At 61.4% G+C, this 14,727-nt stretch overlaps 1 protein-coding gene across 2 annotated transcripts in view; it reads left to right on the top strand.

Moving 5' to 3' along the window:
• Positions 1-2,001: 2,001 nt before the first annotated feature.
• The window catches only part of LOC147082064 (uncharacterized), a 109,402-nt gene continuing 96,676 nt past the window's right edge, over positions 2,002-14,727 (top strand). The window contains exons 1-2 of one of the 2 annotated variants that reach the window (XM_085980490.1): positions 2,002-2,099; positions 13,083-13,264. The gene's annotated coding sequence lies outside the window, so the exon portion shown is untranslated. Of the gene's footprint in view, positions 2,100-12,459; positions 13,265-14,727 lie in introns of those variants that run through there. The other variant, XM_085980489.1, reaches the window with a different exon arrangement.

Here is a 14,727-nt window from a genome sequence, read left to right as displayed (position 1 = left end):
TGAAATGCGCTGGGAGAATGGGAGACAGCTGCCATGTGGGAGAGAGAAAAAAAAGGAAAGGGGGGAGGGAAAAACCAAAACAAAGGTGTGGATAAAAAATATAAGTGAAAATGTAATGGGGCCGAGGTTATGATCAGAAATTGTTGAACTCGATATTGAGTCCGGAAGGCTGTAAAGTGTCTAATCGGAAGATGAGGTGCTGTTGCTCGAGTTTACGTTGAGCTTCCGTGGAACAATGCAAGAGCCCGAGGATGGTGAGGTCTGAGTGGGAATGGGGCGGTGAATTAAAATGACAGGCGACCGGAAGCTCGGGGTCCCCCTTACAGACTGAACGGAGGTGTTCCGCAAAGCGGTCACCCAATCTGCGTTTGGTCTTCCCAATGTAGAGGAGACCGCATCGTGAGCAGCGAATACAGTATAGTAGATTGCAAGAAGTACAAGTAAATCGCTGTTTCACCTGGAAGGGGTGTTTGGGGCCCTGGACAGTGGGAAGGGGGGAGGGATAGGGGCAGGTGTTACATCTCCTGCGCTTGCACGGGAAGGTGACAGGCGAAGGGGAAGGGCTGTTTGGGGTGATAGAGGAGTGGACTAGGGTGTCTCGGAGGGAGCGGTCCCTACGGAATGCTGAAAGGGGAGGTGAGGGGAAGATCTGTTTGGTGGTGGGATCACGTTGGAGATGGCAGAAATGGCGGAGGATGATCCGTTGAATGTGGAGGCTGGTGGGGTGAAAGGTGAGGACAAGGGGAACCCTATCGTGGTTCCGGGAGGGAGGAGCAGGGTTGAGGGCAGAAGTGCGGGAGATAGAACCGACACGGTCGAGGGCCGTGTCAACCACGGTAGGGGGGAATCCTCGGTTGAGGAATAAGGAAGACATGTCGGAAGCACTGGTGTGGAAGGTGGCATCGTTGGAGCAGACACGGCAGAGACGGAGAAACTGGGAGAATGGAATAAAGTCCTTGCAGGAGGCGGGGTGGGAGTCCGATCACCATCTCGTCTGGTTTTGAATACCTCTTAATGTCTCTTCTCTTTGGTTCTCTCCCAGCCCGGCCTTTCAATCTATTTCATTCCCTGTGTCTCTTTAGTCTTGATAAAGGGTTAGACCTGAAACAATGACTCTAATTTCACTGCATGGATGTTGCCTGGCCTGCTGAGTTTCCCAGCATTGTCTGTGGTGATTTTAGACTCTTTAACACCATTGTTCACTGTGGCCATGGAGAGGCCTGCCTGGCCTGCTGAGTTTCCCAGCATTGTCTGTGGTGATTTTAGATCCTTTAACACCATTGTTCACTGTGGCCATGGAGAGGCCTGCCTGGCCTGCTGAGTTTCCCAGCATTGTCTGTGGTGATTTTAGACCCTTTAACACCATTGTTCACTGTGGCCATGGAGAGGCCTGCTTGGCCTGCTGAGTTTTGCAGCATTGTCTGTGGTGATTTTAGACCCTTTAACACCATTGTTCACTGTGGCCATGGAGAGGTCTGCCTGGCCTGCTGAGTTTTGCAGCATTGTCTGTGGTGATTTTAGACCCTTTAACACCATTGTTCACTGTGGCCATGGAGAGGCCTGCCTGGCCTGCTGAGTTTCCCAGCATTGTCTGTGGTGATTTTAGACCCTTTAACACCATTGTTCACTGTGGCCATGGAGAGGCCTGCCTGGCCTGCTGAGTTTCCCAGCATTGTCTGTGGTGATTTTAGACCCTTTAACACCATTGTTCACTGTGTCCATGGAGAGGCCTGCCTGGCCTGCTGAGTTTCCCAGCATTGTCTGTGGTGATTTTAGACCCTTTAACACCATTGTTCACTGTGGCCATGGAGAGGCCTACCTGGCCTGCTGAGTTTCCCAGCATTGTCTGTGGTGATGGGGAGGTGGGCGGGACCCCGCGGCGCTCCGGGCGGTGATTGGTGGAGGCGGCTGTCAATCCTCGAGCCGCAGCCAATAGAAGAGCCGGACTCAGTGAGGGACTTTATTTGGGCGCTGTGCGGCCGCAGTGCGCATGCTCGGCGCTGCTCGCAGTCCCCGGATGAGGCTCCGCTTTGAGGAAGGAGCTAAAATGGCGGCGGGACTGAGGATGGATCCGGAGTGGGAGTGGTCGGCCGGTCGTGGTGCGGAGGATCAGGGAATCTCCGACATTTATAGCAGCGCCGGCCTTCCCTGGGAACTGTGGGTCGGGGGGGAGAGGGGGAAGTGTTTGGGTCGGGGGGGGGGGGAGAGGGGGAAGTGTTTGGGTCGGGGGGGGGGGAGAGGGGGAAGTGTTTGGGTCGGGGGGGGGAGAGGGGGAAGTGTTTGGGTCGGGGGGGGGGAGAGGGGGAAGTGTTTGGGTCGGGGGGGGGGGAGAGGGGGAAGTGTTTGGGTCGGGGGGGGGGGGAGAGGGGGAAGTGTTTGGGTCGGGGGGGGGGGAGAGGGGGAAGTGTTTGGGTCGGGGGGGGGGAGAGGGGGAAGTGTTTGGGTCGGGGGGGGGGAGAGGGGGAAGTGTTTGGGTCGGGGGGGGGGGAGAGGGGGAAGTGTTTGGGTCGGGGGGGGGGGAGAGGGGGAAGTGTTTGGGTCGGGGGGGGGGGAGAGGGGGAAGTGTTTGGGTCGGGGGGGGAGAGGGGGAAGTGTTTGGGTCGGGGGGGGGGAGAGGGGGAAGTGTTTGGGTCGGGGGGGGGGAGAGGGGGAAGTGTTTGGGTCGGGGGGGGGGAGAGGGGGAAGTGTTTGGGTCGGGGGGGGGAGAGGGGGAAGTGTTTGGGTCGGGGGGGGGGGAGAGGGGGAAGTGTTTGGGTCGGGGGGGGGGAGAGGGGGAAGTGTTTGGGTCGGGGGGGGAGAGGGGGAAGTGTTTGGGTCGGGGGGGGGAGAGGGGGAAGTGTTTGGGTCGGGGGGGGAGAGGGGGAAGTGTTTGGGTCGGGGGGGGGAGAGGGGGAAGTGTTTTGGGGCGGGGGGGGAGAGGGGGAAGTGTTTTGGGGCGGGGGGGGAGAGGGGGAAGCGTTTGGGGCGGAGGGGGGGAGGGGGAAGCGTTTGGGGGGGAGGGGGAAGCGTTTGGGGCGGAGGGGGGAGGGGGAAGCGTTTGGGGGGGAGGGGGAAGCGTTTGGGGCGGAGGGGGGAGGGGGAAGCGTTTGGGGGGGAGGGGGAAGCGTTTGGGGCGGAGGGGGGGAGGGGGAAGCGTTTGGGGCGGAGGGGGGGAGGGGGAAGCGTTTGGGGCGGAGGGGGGGAGGGGGAAGCGTTTGGGGCGGAGGGGGGGAGGGGGAAGCGTTTGGGGCGGAGGGGGGGAGGGGGAAGCGTTTGGGGCGGAGGGGGGGAGGGGGAAGCGTTTGGGGCGGAGGGGGGGAGGGGGAAGCGTTTGGGGCGGAGGGGGGGAGGGGGAAGCGTTTGGGGCGGAGGGGGGGAGGGGGAAGCGTTTGGGGCGGAGGGGGGGAGGGGGAAGCGTTTGGGGCGGAGGGGGGGAGGGGGAAGCGTTTGGGGCGGAGGGGGGGAGGGGGAAGCGTTTGGGGCGGAGGGGGGGAGGGGGAAGCGTTTGGGGCGGAGGGGGGGAGGGGGAAGCGTTTGGGGCGGAGGGGGGGAGGGGGAAGCGTTTGGGGCGGAGGGGGGGAGGGGGAAGCGTTTGGGGCGGAGGGGGGGAGGGGGAAGCGTTTGGGGCGGAGGGGGGGAGGGGGAAGCGTTTGGGGCGGAGGGGGGGAGGGGGAAGCGTTTGGGGCGGAGGGGGGGAGGGGGAAGCGTTTGGGGCGGAGGGGGGGAGGGGGAAGCGTTTGGGGCGGAGGGGGGGAGGGGGAAGCGTTTGGGGCGGAGGGGGGGAGGGGGAAGCGTTTGGGGCGGAGGGGGGGAGGGGGAAGCGTTTGGGGCGGAGGGGGGGAGGGGGAAGCGTTTGGGGCGGAGGGGGGGAGGGGGAAGCGTTTGGGGCGGAGGGGGGGAGGGGGAAGCGTTTGGGGCGGAGGGGGGGAGGGGGAAGCGTTTGGGGCGGAGGGGGGGAGGGGGAAGCGTTTGGGGCGGAGGGGGGGAGGGGGAAGCGTTTGGGGCGGAGGGGGGGAGGGGGAAGCGTTTGGGGCGGAGGGGGGGAGGGGGAAGCGTTTGGGGCGGAGGGGGGGAGGGGGAAGCGTTTGGGGCGGAGGGGGGGAGGGGGAAGCGTTTGGGGCGGAGGGGGGGAGGGGGAAGCGTTTGGGGCGGAGGGGGGGAGGGGGAAGCGTTTGGGGCGGAGGGGGGGAGGGGGAAGCGTTTGGGGCGGAGGGGGGGAGGGGGAAGCGTTTGGGGCGGAGGGGGGGAGGGGGAAGCGTTTGGGGCGGAGGGGGGGAGGGGGAAGCGTTTGGGGCGGAGGGGGGGAGGGGGAAGCGTTTGGGGCGGAGGGGGGGAGGGGGAAGCGTTTGGGGCGGAGGGGGGGAGGGGGAAGCGTTTGGGGCGGAGGGGGGGAGGGGGAAGCGTTTGGGGCGGAGGGGGGGAGGGGGAAGCGTTTGGGGCGGAGGGGGGGAGGGGGAAGCGTTTGGGGCGGAGGGGGGGAGGGGGAAGCGTTTGGGGCGGAGGGGGGGAGGGGGAAGCGTTTGGGGCGGAGGGGGGGAGGGGGAAGCGTTTGGGGCGGAGGGGGGGAGGGGGAAGCGTTTGGGGCGGAGGGGGGGAGGGGGAAGCGTTTGGGGCGGAGGGGGGGAGGGGGAAGCGTTTGGGGCGGAGGGGGGGAGGGGGAAGCGTTTGGGGCGGAGGGGGGGAGGGGGAAGCGTTTGGGGCGGAGGGGGGGAGGGGGAAGCGTTTGGGGCGGAGGGGGGGAGGGGGAAGCGTTTGGGGCGGAGGGGGGGAGGGGGAAGCGTTTGGGGCGGAGGGGGGGAGGGGGAAGCGTTTGGGGCGGAGGGGGGGAGGGGGAAGCGTTTGGGGCGGAGGGGGGGAGGGGGAAGCGTTTGGGGCGGAGGGGGGGAGGGGGAAGCGTTTGGGGCGGAGGGGGGAGGGGGAAGCGTTTGGGGCGGAGGGGGGGAGGGGGAAGCGTTTGGGGCGGAGGAGGGGGAAGCGTTTGGGGCGGAGGGGGGGAGGGGGAAGCGTTTGGGGCGGAGGAGGGGGAAGCGTTTGGGGCGGAGGGGGGGAGGGGGAAGCGTTTGGGGCGGAGGGGGGGAGGGGGAAGCGTTTGGGGCGGAGGGGGGGAGGGGGAAGCGTTTGGGGCGGAGGGGGGGAGGGGGAAGCGTTTGGGGCGGAGGGGGGGAGGGGGAAGCGTTTGGGGCGGAGGGGGGGAGGGGGAAGCGTTTGGGGCGGAGGGGGGGAGGGGGAAGCGTTTGGGGCGGAGGGGGGGAGGGGGAAGCGTTTGGGGCGGAGGGGGAAGCGTTTGGGGCGGAGGGGGGGAGGGGGAAGCGTTTGGGGCGGAGGGGGAAGCGTTTGGGGCGGAGGGGGGGAGGGGGAAGCGTTTGGGGCGGAGGGGGGGAGGGGGAAGCGTTTGGGGCGGAGGGGGGGAGGGGGAAGCGTTTGGGGCGGAGGGGGGGAGGGGGAAGCGTTTGGGGCGGAGGGGGGGAGGGGGAAGCGTTTGGGGCGGAGGGGGGGAGGGGGAAGCGTTTGGGGCGGAGGGGGGGAGGGGGAAGCGTTTGGGGCGGAGGGGCGGAGGGGGAAGCGTTTGGGGCGGAGGGGCGGAGGGGGAAGCGTTTGGGGCGGAGGGGGGGAGGGGGAAGCGTTTGGGGCGGAGGGGGGGAGCGTTTGGGGCGGAGGGGGAAGCGTTTGGGGCGGAGGGGGAAGCGTTTGGGGCGGAGGGGGAAGCGTTTGGGGCGGAGGGGGAAGCGTTTGGGGCGGAGGGGGAAGCGTTTGGGGCGGAGGGGGAAGCGTTTGGGGCGGAGGGGGAAGCGTTTGGGGCGGAGGGGGAAGCGTTTGGGGCGGAGGGGGAAGCGTTTGGGGCGGAGGGGGAAGCGTTTGGGGCGGAGGGGGAAGCGTTTGGGGCGGAGGGGGAAGCGTTTGGGGCGGAGGGGGAAGCGTTTGGGGCGGAGGGGGAAGCGTTTGGGGCGGAGGGGGAAGCGTTTGGGGCGGAGGGGGAAGCGTTTGGGGCGGAGGGGGAAGCGTTTGGGGCGGAGGGGGAAGCGTTTGGGGCGGAGGGGGAAGCGTTTGGGGCGGAGGGGGAAGCGTTTGGGGCGGAGGGGGAAGCGTTTGGGGCGGAGGGGGAAGCGTTTGGGGCGGAGGGGGAAGCGTTTGGGGCGGAGGGGGAAGCGTTTGGGGCGGAGGGGGAAGCGTTTGGGGCGGAGGGGGAAGCGTTTGGGGCGGAGGGGGAAGCGTTTGGGGCGGAGGGGGAAGCGTTTGGGGCGGAGGGGGAAGCGTTTGGGGCGGAGGGGGAAGCGTTTGGGGCGGAGGGGGAAGCGTTTGGGGCGGAGGGGGAAGCGTTTGGGGCGGAGGGGGAAGCGTTTGGGGCGGAGGGGGAAGCGTTTGGGGCGGAGGGGGAAGCGTTTGGGGCGGAGGGGGAAGCGTTTGGGGCGGAGGGGGAAGCGTTTGGGGCGGAGGGGGAAGCGTTTGGGGCGGAGGGGGAAGCGTTTGGGGCGGAGGGGGAAGCGTTTGGGGCGGAGGGGGAAGCGTTTGGGGCGGAGGGGGGGAGGGGGAAGCGTTTGGGGCGGAGGGGGGGAGGGGGAAGCGTTTGGGGCGGAGGGGGGGAGGGGGAAGCGTTTGGGGCGGAGGGGGGGGAGGGGGAAGCGTTTGGGGCGGAGGGGGGGAGGGGGAAGCGTTTGGGGCGGAGGGGGGGAGGGGGAAGCGTTTGGGGCGGAGGGGGGGAGGGGGAAGCGTTTGGGGCGGGGGGGGGAGGGGGAAGCGTTTGGGGCGGGGGGGGGGAGGGGGAAGCGTTTGGGGCGGGGGGGGGGGAGGGGGAAGCGTTTGGGGCGGGGGGGGAGGGGGAAGCGTTTGGGGCGGGGGGGGGAGGGGGAAGCGTTTGGGGCGGGGGGGGAGGGGGAAGCGTTTGGGGCGGGGGGGGAGGGGGAAGCGTTTGGGGCGGGGGGGGGAGGGGGAAGCGTTTGGGGCGGGTGGGGGGAGGGGGAAGCGTTTGGGGCGGGTGGGGAGGGAAGCGTTTGGGTCGGAGGGCGGTGGGGAGGGGGGGAGGGGGAAGCGTTTGGGGCGGGGGGGGAGGGAAGCGTTTGGGTCGGAGGGCGGTGGGGAGGGGGGGAGGGGGAAGCGTTTGGGGCGGGGGGGGAGGGAAGCGTTTGGGTCGGAGGGCGGTGGGGAGGGGGAAGCGTTTGGGGCGGGGGGGGGGAGGGGAAGCGTTTGGGTCGGAGGGCGGTGGGGAGGGGGAAGCGTCTGGGTCGGAGGGCGGAGGGGGAAGCGTTTGGGTCAGAGGGCGGGGGGGAGGGGGAAGCGTTTGGGTCGGAGGGGGAGGGGTGAGTGTTTGGGTCGAAGGGCGGGGAGGGGTAAGTGTTTGGGTCGGAGGGCGGGAGGGGGATGTGTTTGGGTCCGAGGGCGGGGGGGGAGGGGGAAGTGTTTGGGGCGGGGGGAGGGGGGAAGTGTTTGGGTCGGAGGGCGGGGGGGAAGGGGAAGTGTTTGGGTCGAAGGGCGGGGAGGGGGAAGTGTTTGGGTCGGAGGGCGGGGGGGAGGGGGAAGTGTTTGGGTCCAAGGGGGGGAGGGGCAAGTGTTTGGGTCGAAGGGCGGGGAGGGGTAAGTGTTTGGGTCGGAGGGCGGGGGGGGGAGGGGGATGTGTTTGGGTCCGAGGGCGGGGGGGGACGGGGAAGTGTTTGGGTCGGAGGGCGGGGGGAGGGGGGAAGTGTTTGTGTCGGAGGGCGGGGGGGAGGGGGAAGTGTTTGGGTCCAAGGGGGGGAGGGGGAAGTGTTTGGGTGGAAGGGCGGGGGGGGAGGGGGAAGTGTTTGGGTGGAAGGGCTGGGGGGGGCGGTGAGCGGGGGGGGCGGGCCGGGGGTGGGGGAGGGGGGTTTGGCTCGGAGGGGCGGGCCGGGGGGTGGGTGTTTGGGTCCAAGTGACAGCGTAACACAGAGAATTGGACCCAACACAATCGTCACTAAGCAAAAGGAAAAATATCTGTCATATTGGGCAGAAACAACGAAAAACCAAAACAAACTCAATTGCTGCTTGGCCCTAAACAGACAATACAACATGGCTGATTACCTGACCATGGTAAAGGATAGCAAACTGAGAAAAACCTTGACAATGTGCAGACTTAGTAAACATAGCCTGGCGATCGAAAAAGGTAGACACAGGCAGACCCGGCTACCAAGAGAGGACAGGATATGCTCACTGCAGTCAGGGAGTGGTGGAGACAGAGATGCACTTCCTCACAGCTTGTAGAAAATATCAGGGCATAAGGGGGAATTTCCACCCAAAATTCACAAAAATATGCCTGGAATTCAGAAATTTGAATGACGACCAAAAACTCCCATACCTACTCGGGGAAGAGAGAAATTGTGTAACCTTAGCGGCACACTATGTTACAGCTTGCCATAAACAGAGGGACAACCACTAAATATAAGAAAAGAGTATATACAAATTATATGAATGTATATTTATACACTCGGGGATATATCTGTTTATACACTCTATGGATAGATCTGTATTTTTGTGTTCAACCATGAATGTTTTTCGATGCTTTGGCAACACAAGATGTACCTTGTCATCATGCCAATAAAGCGATTTGAATTTGAAGAGCTGGGAGGTGATGTGTGAACTGTATAAAACACTAGGTCTCCGCTAGAATACTGCGTGCTGGTCTGGTCAACACATTACAGGAAGGATGTGATTGCACTAGAGGGGGTGCAGAGGAGATTTACGGGGATTTTGCCTGGGCTGGGGAATTTTTGCTCTGTGGAACGATTGGATAGGCTGGGGTTGTTTTCTCTGGAACTGAAGGCGAAGCGGGAGACTCGATTGAGGTGTATCAAATTATTAGGGGCCCAGATTAAGTGGATAGGAAGGACCTATTTCCCTTCGTGGAGAGGTCAATAGCCAGGGGGCATAGATTTAAAGCAGAGGGTCACAGGATTAGAGGGGTTTTGAGGAGAGTTATTTACACCCAGAGGGTGGTGGAGGTCTGGAACTCACTGCCTGAAAGGGTTTTAGAGGCAGAGACACTCATCACGTTTAAAAACTGCTTGAAGTGCCGTAAGCTACAGGGCTACGGACCAAGTGCGGGAAAGTGGGATTAGAGTGGATAGATCTTTGTCAGCCGGCTCGGACAAGATGGGCCGAATGTCCCCCTCCTGTGCTGTAAATTTCTATGATTGTGTAACCCGGGGAGGATGGGCCCAGTGAGATCAGACAGTGTGTAACCCGGGGAGGATGGGCCCAGTGAGATCAGACAGTGTGTAACCCGGGGAGGATGGGCCCAGTGAGATCAGACAGTGTGTAACCCGGGGAGGATGGGCCCAGTGAGATCAGACAGTGTGTAACCCGGGGAGGATGGGCCCAGTGAGATCAGACAGTGTGTAACCCGGGGAGGATGGGCCCAGTGAGATCAGACAATGTGTAACCCGGGGAGGATGGGCCCAGTGAGATCAGACAGTGTGTAACCCGGGGAGGATGGGCCCAGTGAGATCAGACAGTGTGTAACCCGGGGAGGATGGGCCCAGTGAGATCAGACAGTGTGTAACCCGGGGAGGATGGGCCCAGTGAGATCAGACAGTGTGTAACCCGGGGAGGATGGGCCCAGTGAGATCAGACAGTGTGTAACCCGGGGAGGATGGGCCCAGTGAGATCAGACAGTGTGTAACCCGGGGAGGATGGGCCCAGTGAGATCAGACAGTGTGTAACCTGGGGAGGATGGGCCCAGTGAGATCAGACAGTGTGTAACCCGGGGAGGATGGGCCCAGTGAGATCAGACAGTGTGTAACCTGGGGAGGATGGGCCCAGTGAGATCAGACAGTGTGTAACCCGGGAGGATGGGCCCAGTGAGATCAGACAGTGTGTAACCTGGGGAGGATGGGCCCAGTGAGATCAGGCAGTGTGTAACCCGGGGAGGATGGGCCCAGTGAGATCAGGCAGTGTGTAACCCGGGGAGGATGGGCCCAGTGAGATCAGGCAGTGTGTAACCCGGGGAGGATGGGCCCAGTGAGATCAGACAGTGTGTAACCCGGGGAGGATGGGCCCAGTGAGATCAGACAGTGTGTAACCCGGGGAGGATGGGCCCAGTGAGATCAGACAGTGTGTAACCCGGGGAGGGATGGGCCCAGTGAGATCAGACAGTATGCAACCCGGGGAGGATGGGCCCAGTGAGATCAGACAGTGTGTAACCCGGGGAGGATGGCCCGGTGTGATCAGACAGTGTGTAACCCGGGGAGGATGGGCCCAGTGAGATCAGACGGTGTGTAACCTGGGGAGGATGGTCCCAGTGAGATCAGACAGAGTGTAACCCGGGGAGGATGGGCCCAGTGAGATCAGACAGTGTGTAACCCGGGGAGGATGGCCCGGTGTGATCAGACAGTGTGTAACCCGGGGAGGATGGGCCCAGTGAGATCAGACAGTGTGTAACCCGGGGAGGATGGGCCCAGTGAGATCAGACAGTGTGTAACCCGGGGAGGATGGGCCCAGTGAGATCAGACAGTGTGTAACCCGGGGAGGATGGGCCCAGTGAGATCAGACAGTGTGTAACCCGGGGAGGATGGGCCCAGTGAGATCAGACAGTGTGTAACCCGGGGAGGATGGGCCCAGTGAGATCAGACAGTGTGTAACCCGGGGAGGATGGGCCCAGTGAGATCAGACAGTGTGTAACCTGGGGAGGATGGGCCCAGTGAGATCAGACAGTGTGTAACCCGGGGAGGATGGGCCCAGTGAGATCAGACAGTGTGTAACATGGGGAGGATGGCCCGGTGTGATCAGACAGTGTGTAACCCGGGGAGGATGGGCCCAGTGAGATCAGACAGTGTGTAACCTGGGGAGGATGGGCCCAGTGAGATCAGACAGTGTGTAACCCGGGGAGGATGGGCCCAGTGAGATCAGACAGTGTGTAACCCGGGGAGGATGGGCCCAGTGAGATCAGACAGTGTGTAACCTGGGGAGGATGGGGCCAGTGAGATCAGACAGTGTGTAACCCGGGGAGGATGGGCCCAGTGTGATCAGACAGTGTGTAACCCGGGGAGGATGGGCCCAGTGTGATCAGACAGTGTGTAACCCGGGGAGGATGGGCCCAGTGAGATCAGACAGTGTGTAACCCGGGGAGGATGGGCCCAGTGAGATCAGACAGTGTGTAACCCGGGGAGGATGGGCCCAGTGAGATCAGACAGTGTGTAACCCGGGGAGGATGGGCCCAGTGAGATCAGACAGTGTGTAACCCGGGGAGGATGGGCCCAGTGAGATCAGACAGTGTGTAACCCGGGGAGGATGGGCCCAGTGAGATCAGGCAGTGTGTAACCCGGGGAGGATGGGCCCAGTGAGATCAGACAGTGTGTAACCCGGGGAGGATGGGCCCAGTGAGATCAGACAGTGTGTAACCCGGGGAGGATGGGCCCAGTGAGATCAGTGTGTAACCCAGGGAGGATGGGCCCAGTGAGATCAGACAGTATGTAACCCGGGGAGGATGGGCCCAGTGAGATCAGACAGTGTGTAACCCGGGGAGGATGGGCCAGTGAGATCAGGCAGTGTGTAACCCGGGGAGGATGGGCCCAGTGAGATCAGACAGTGTGTAACCCGGGGAGGATGGGCCCAGTGAGATCAGACAGTGTGTAACCCGGGGAGGATGGGCCCAGTGAGATCAGTGTGTAACCCAGGGAGGATGGGCCCAGTGAGATCAGACAGTATGTAACCCGGGGAGGATGGGCCCAGTGAGATCAGACAGTGTGTAACCCGGGGAGGATGGGCCCAGTGAGATCAGACAGTGTGTAACCCGGGGAGGATGGGCCCAGTGAGATCAGTGTGTAACCCAGGGAGGATGGGCCCAGTGAGATCAGACAGTATGTAACCCGGGGAGGATGGGCCCAGTGAGATCAGACAGTGTGTAACCCGGGGAGGATGGGCCCAGTGAGATCAGACAGTGTGTAACCCGGGGAGGATGGGCCCAGTGAGATCAGTGTGTAACCCGGGGAGGATGGGCCCAGTGAGATCAGACAGTATGTAACCCGGGGAGGATGGGCCCAGTGAGATCAGACAGTGTGTAACCCGGAGAGGGTGGGCCCAGTGAGATCAGACAGTGTGTAACCCGGGGAGGATGGGCCCAGTGAGATCAGACAGTGTGTAACCCGGGGAGGATGGGCCCAGTGAGATCAGACAGTGTGTAACCCGGGGAGGATGGGCCCAGTGAGATCAGACAGTGTGTAACCCGGGGAGGATGGGCCCAGTGAGATCAGACACTGTGTAACCCGGGGAGGATGGCCCGGTGTGATCAGACAGTGTGTAACCCGGGGGGGATGGGCCCAGTGAGATCAGACAGTGTGTAACCCGGGGAGGATGGGCCCAGTGAGATCAGACAGTGTGTAACCCGGGGAGGATGGGCCCAGTGAGATCAGACAGTGTGTAACCCGGGGAGGATGGTCCCAGTGAGATCAGACAGTGTGTAACCCGGGGAGGATGGGCCCAGTGAGATCAGACAGTGTGTAACCCGGGGAGGATGGGCCCAGTGAGATCAGACAGTGTGTAACCCGGGGAGGATGGGCCCGGTGAGATCAGACAGTGTGTAACCCGGGGAGGATGGTCCCAGTGAGATCAGACAGAGTGTAACCCGGGGAGGATGGGCCCAGTGAGATCAGACAGTGTGTAACCCGGGGAGGATGGGCCCAGTGAGATCAGACAGTGCGTAACCCGGGGAGGATGGCCCGGTGTGATCAGACAGTGTGTAACCCGGGGAGGATGGGCCCAGTGAGATCAGACAGTGTGTAACCCGGGGAGGATGGGCCCAGTGAGATCAGACAGTGTGTAACCCGGGGAGGGTGGGCCCAGTGAGATCAGACACTGTGTAACCCGGGGAGGATGGACCCAGTGAGATCAGACAGTGTGTAACCCGGGGAGGATGGACCCAGTGACATCAGACAGTGTGTAACCCGGGGAGGATGGGCCCAGTGAGATCAGACAGTGTGTAACCCGGGGAGGATGGGCCCAGTGAGATCAGGCAGTGTGATTTGCTGGACGCCATGGCGGGGATCTGAGAAAAGGGACAAAAATCAGACAGAAGCACTCGGACCCAAACTTTTATTTTTATTAAGCAGAAGAAAAGTCGACATTACATTACTTCACACTATTCATGTTGTTATTTTCAGTCCTGCCATAATTAGATCTCCCGGTGAAAGACTGAGTGATTGAGAAAGGTTCACAGCTGAGAGTAAACAGGGATTGTCGACTGAGGAACGACAGCAGGTGAACCAACACAGGATTGTGAGAGCACCAACTGGAGAGAACTCTTCCGATTCAAAGAGCTTCCAGAGATCGACCGGGAAAAAAGGTAAGAGGAAGTCCCATTGACTCAGATACACACTGGTCTTGGAGATGGACTGTGGAGAAAGGTCAGAGAGAGTCCCATTGACTCAGATACACACTGGTCCTGGAGATGGACTGGGGAGAAAGGTCAGAGAGAGTCCCATTGACTCAGATACACACTGGCCCTGGAGATAGACTGGGGAGAAAGCTCAGAGAGAGTCCCATTGACTCAGATACACACTGGTCCTGGAGATGGACTGGGGAGAAAGGTCAGAGAGAGTCCCATTGACTCAGATACACACTGGTCCTGGAGATGGACTGGGGAGAAAGGTCAGAGAGTCCCATTGACTCAGATACACACTGGTCCTGGAGATGGACTGGGGAGAAAGGTCAGAGAGAGTCCCATTGACTCGGATACACACTGGTCCTGGAGATAGACTGGGGAGAAAGGTCAGAGATAGTCCCATTGACTCAGATACACACTGGTCCTGGAGATGGACTGGGGAGAAAGGTCAGAGAGAGTCCCATTGACTCAGATACACACTGGTCCTGGAGATGGACTGGGGAGAAAGGTCAGAGAGAGTCCCATTGACTCAGATACACACTGGTCCTGGAGATAGACTGGGGAGAAAGGTCAGAGAGAGTCCCATTGACTCAGATACACACTGGTCCTGGAGATGGACTGGGGAGAAAGGTCAGAGAGTCTGATTGACTCAGATACACACTGGTCCTGGAGATGGACTGGGGAGAAAGGTCAGAGAGAGTCCCATTGACTCAGATACACACTGGTCCTGGAGATGGACTGGGGAGAAAGGTCAGAGAGAGTCCCATTGACTCAGATACACACTGGCCCTGGAGATAGACTGGGGAGAAAGGTCAGAGAGAGTCCCATTGACTCAGATACACACTGGTCCTGGAGATGGACTGGGGAGAAAGGTCAGAGAGAGTCTGATTGACTGACTCCGATACACACTGGTTCCTCCCTCCCTTCCATTTCCTGATTTACAGCTATTTCTGGGATGTTACTTGAATCCTCTATAGTGAAGACCGATGCAAAATACCTGTTCAATTCAGCTCCCATCTCCTTATTTTCCATTATTAATTCCCCAAACTCACTTTCTATAGGACCAATGCTCACTTTGTTAACACTTTTTTTTCTTTTTAAATATCTATAGAAACTCTTACTATCTGTTTTTATATTTCTAGCTAGCTTTCTCTCATACTCTAATTTTTCTCTCCTTAATTAATCTTTTAGTCATGCTCTGCTGTTTTTTATATTCTGTCCAATCTTCTGAGCTGCCAGCCGCCTTTGCGCAATTATCTGCTTTTTCTTTAAGTTTGATACTTTCTTTAACTTCTTTAGTTAACCACGGATGGTGGGTCCTCCCCTTGGAAATTTTCTTTCTCTTTGGAATGTATCTATTCTGTGTATTCTGAAATATCCCCGTAAATGTCTGCCACTGCATCTTTATTGACCGATCCCTTAAC

The sequence above is a fragment of the Somniosus microcephalus genome, unplaced genomic scaffold, assembly GCF_052327205.1.
Source record: "Somniosus microcephalus isolate GS21.2 unplaced genomic scaffold, FLI_Smic_1.0 scaffold197, whole genome shotgun sequence".
NCBI classification, from domain to species: domain Eukaryota; kingdom Metazoa; phylum Chordata; class Chondrichthyes; order Squaliformes; family Somniosidae; genus Somniosus; species Somniosus microcephalus.
The sequence above is the reverse complement of the archived record's forward strand: the minus strand, read 5'-3'. Positions and strand labels throughout refer to the sequence as shown.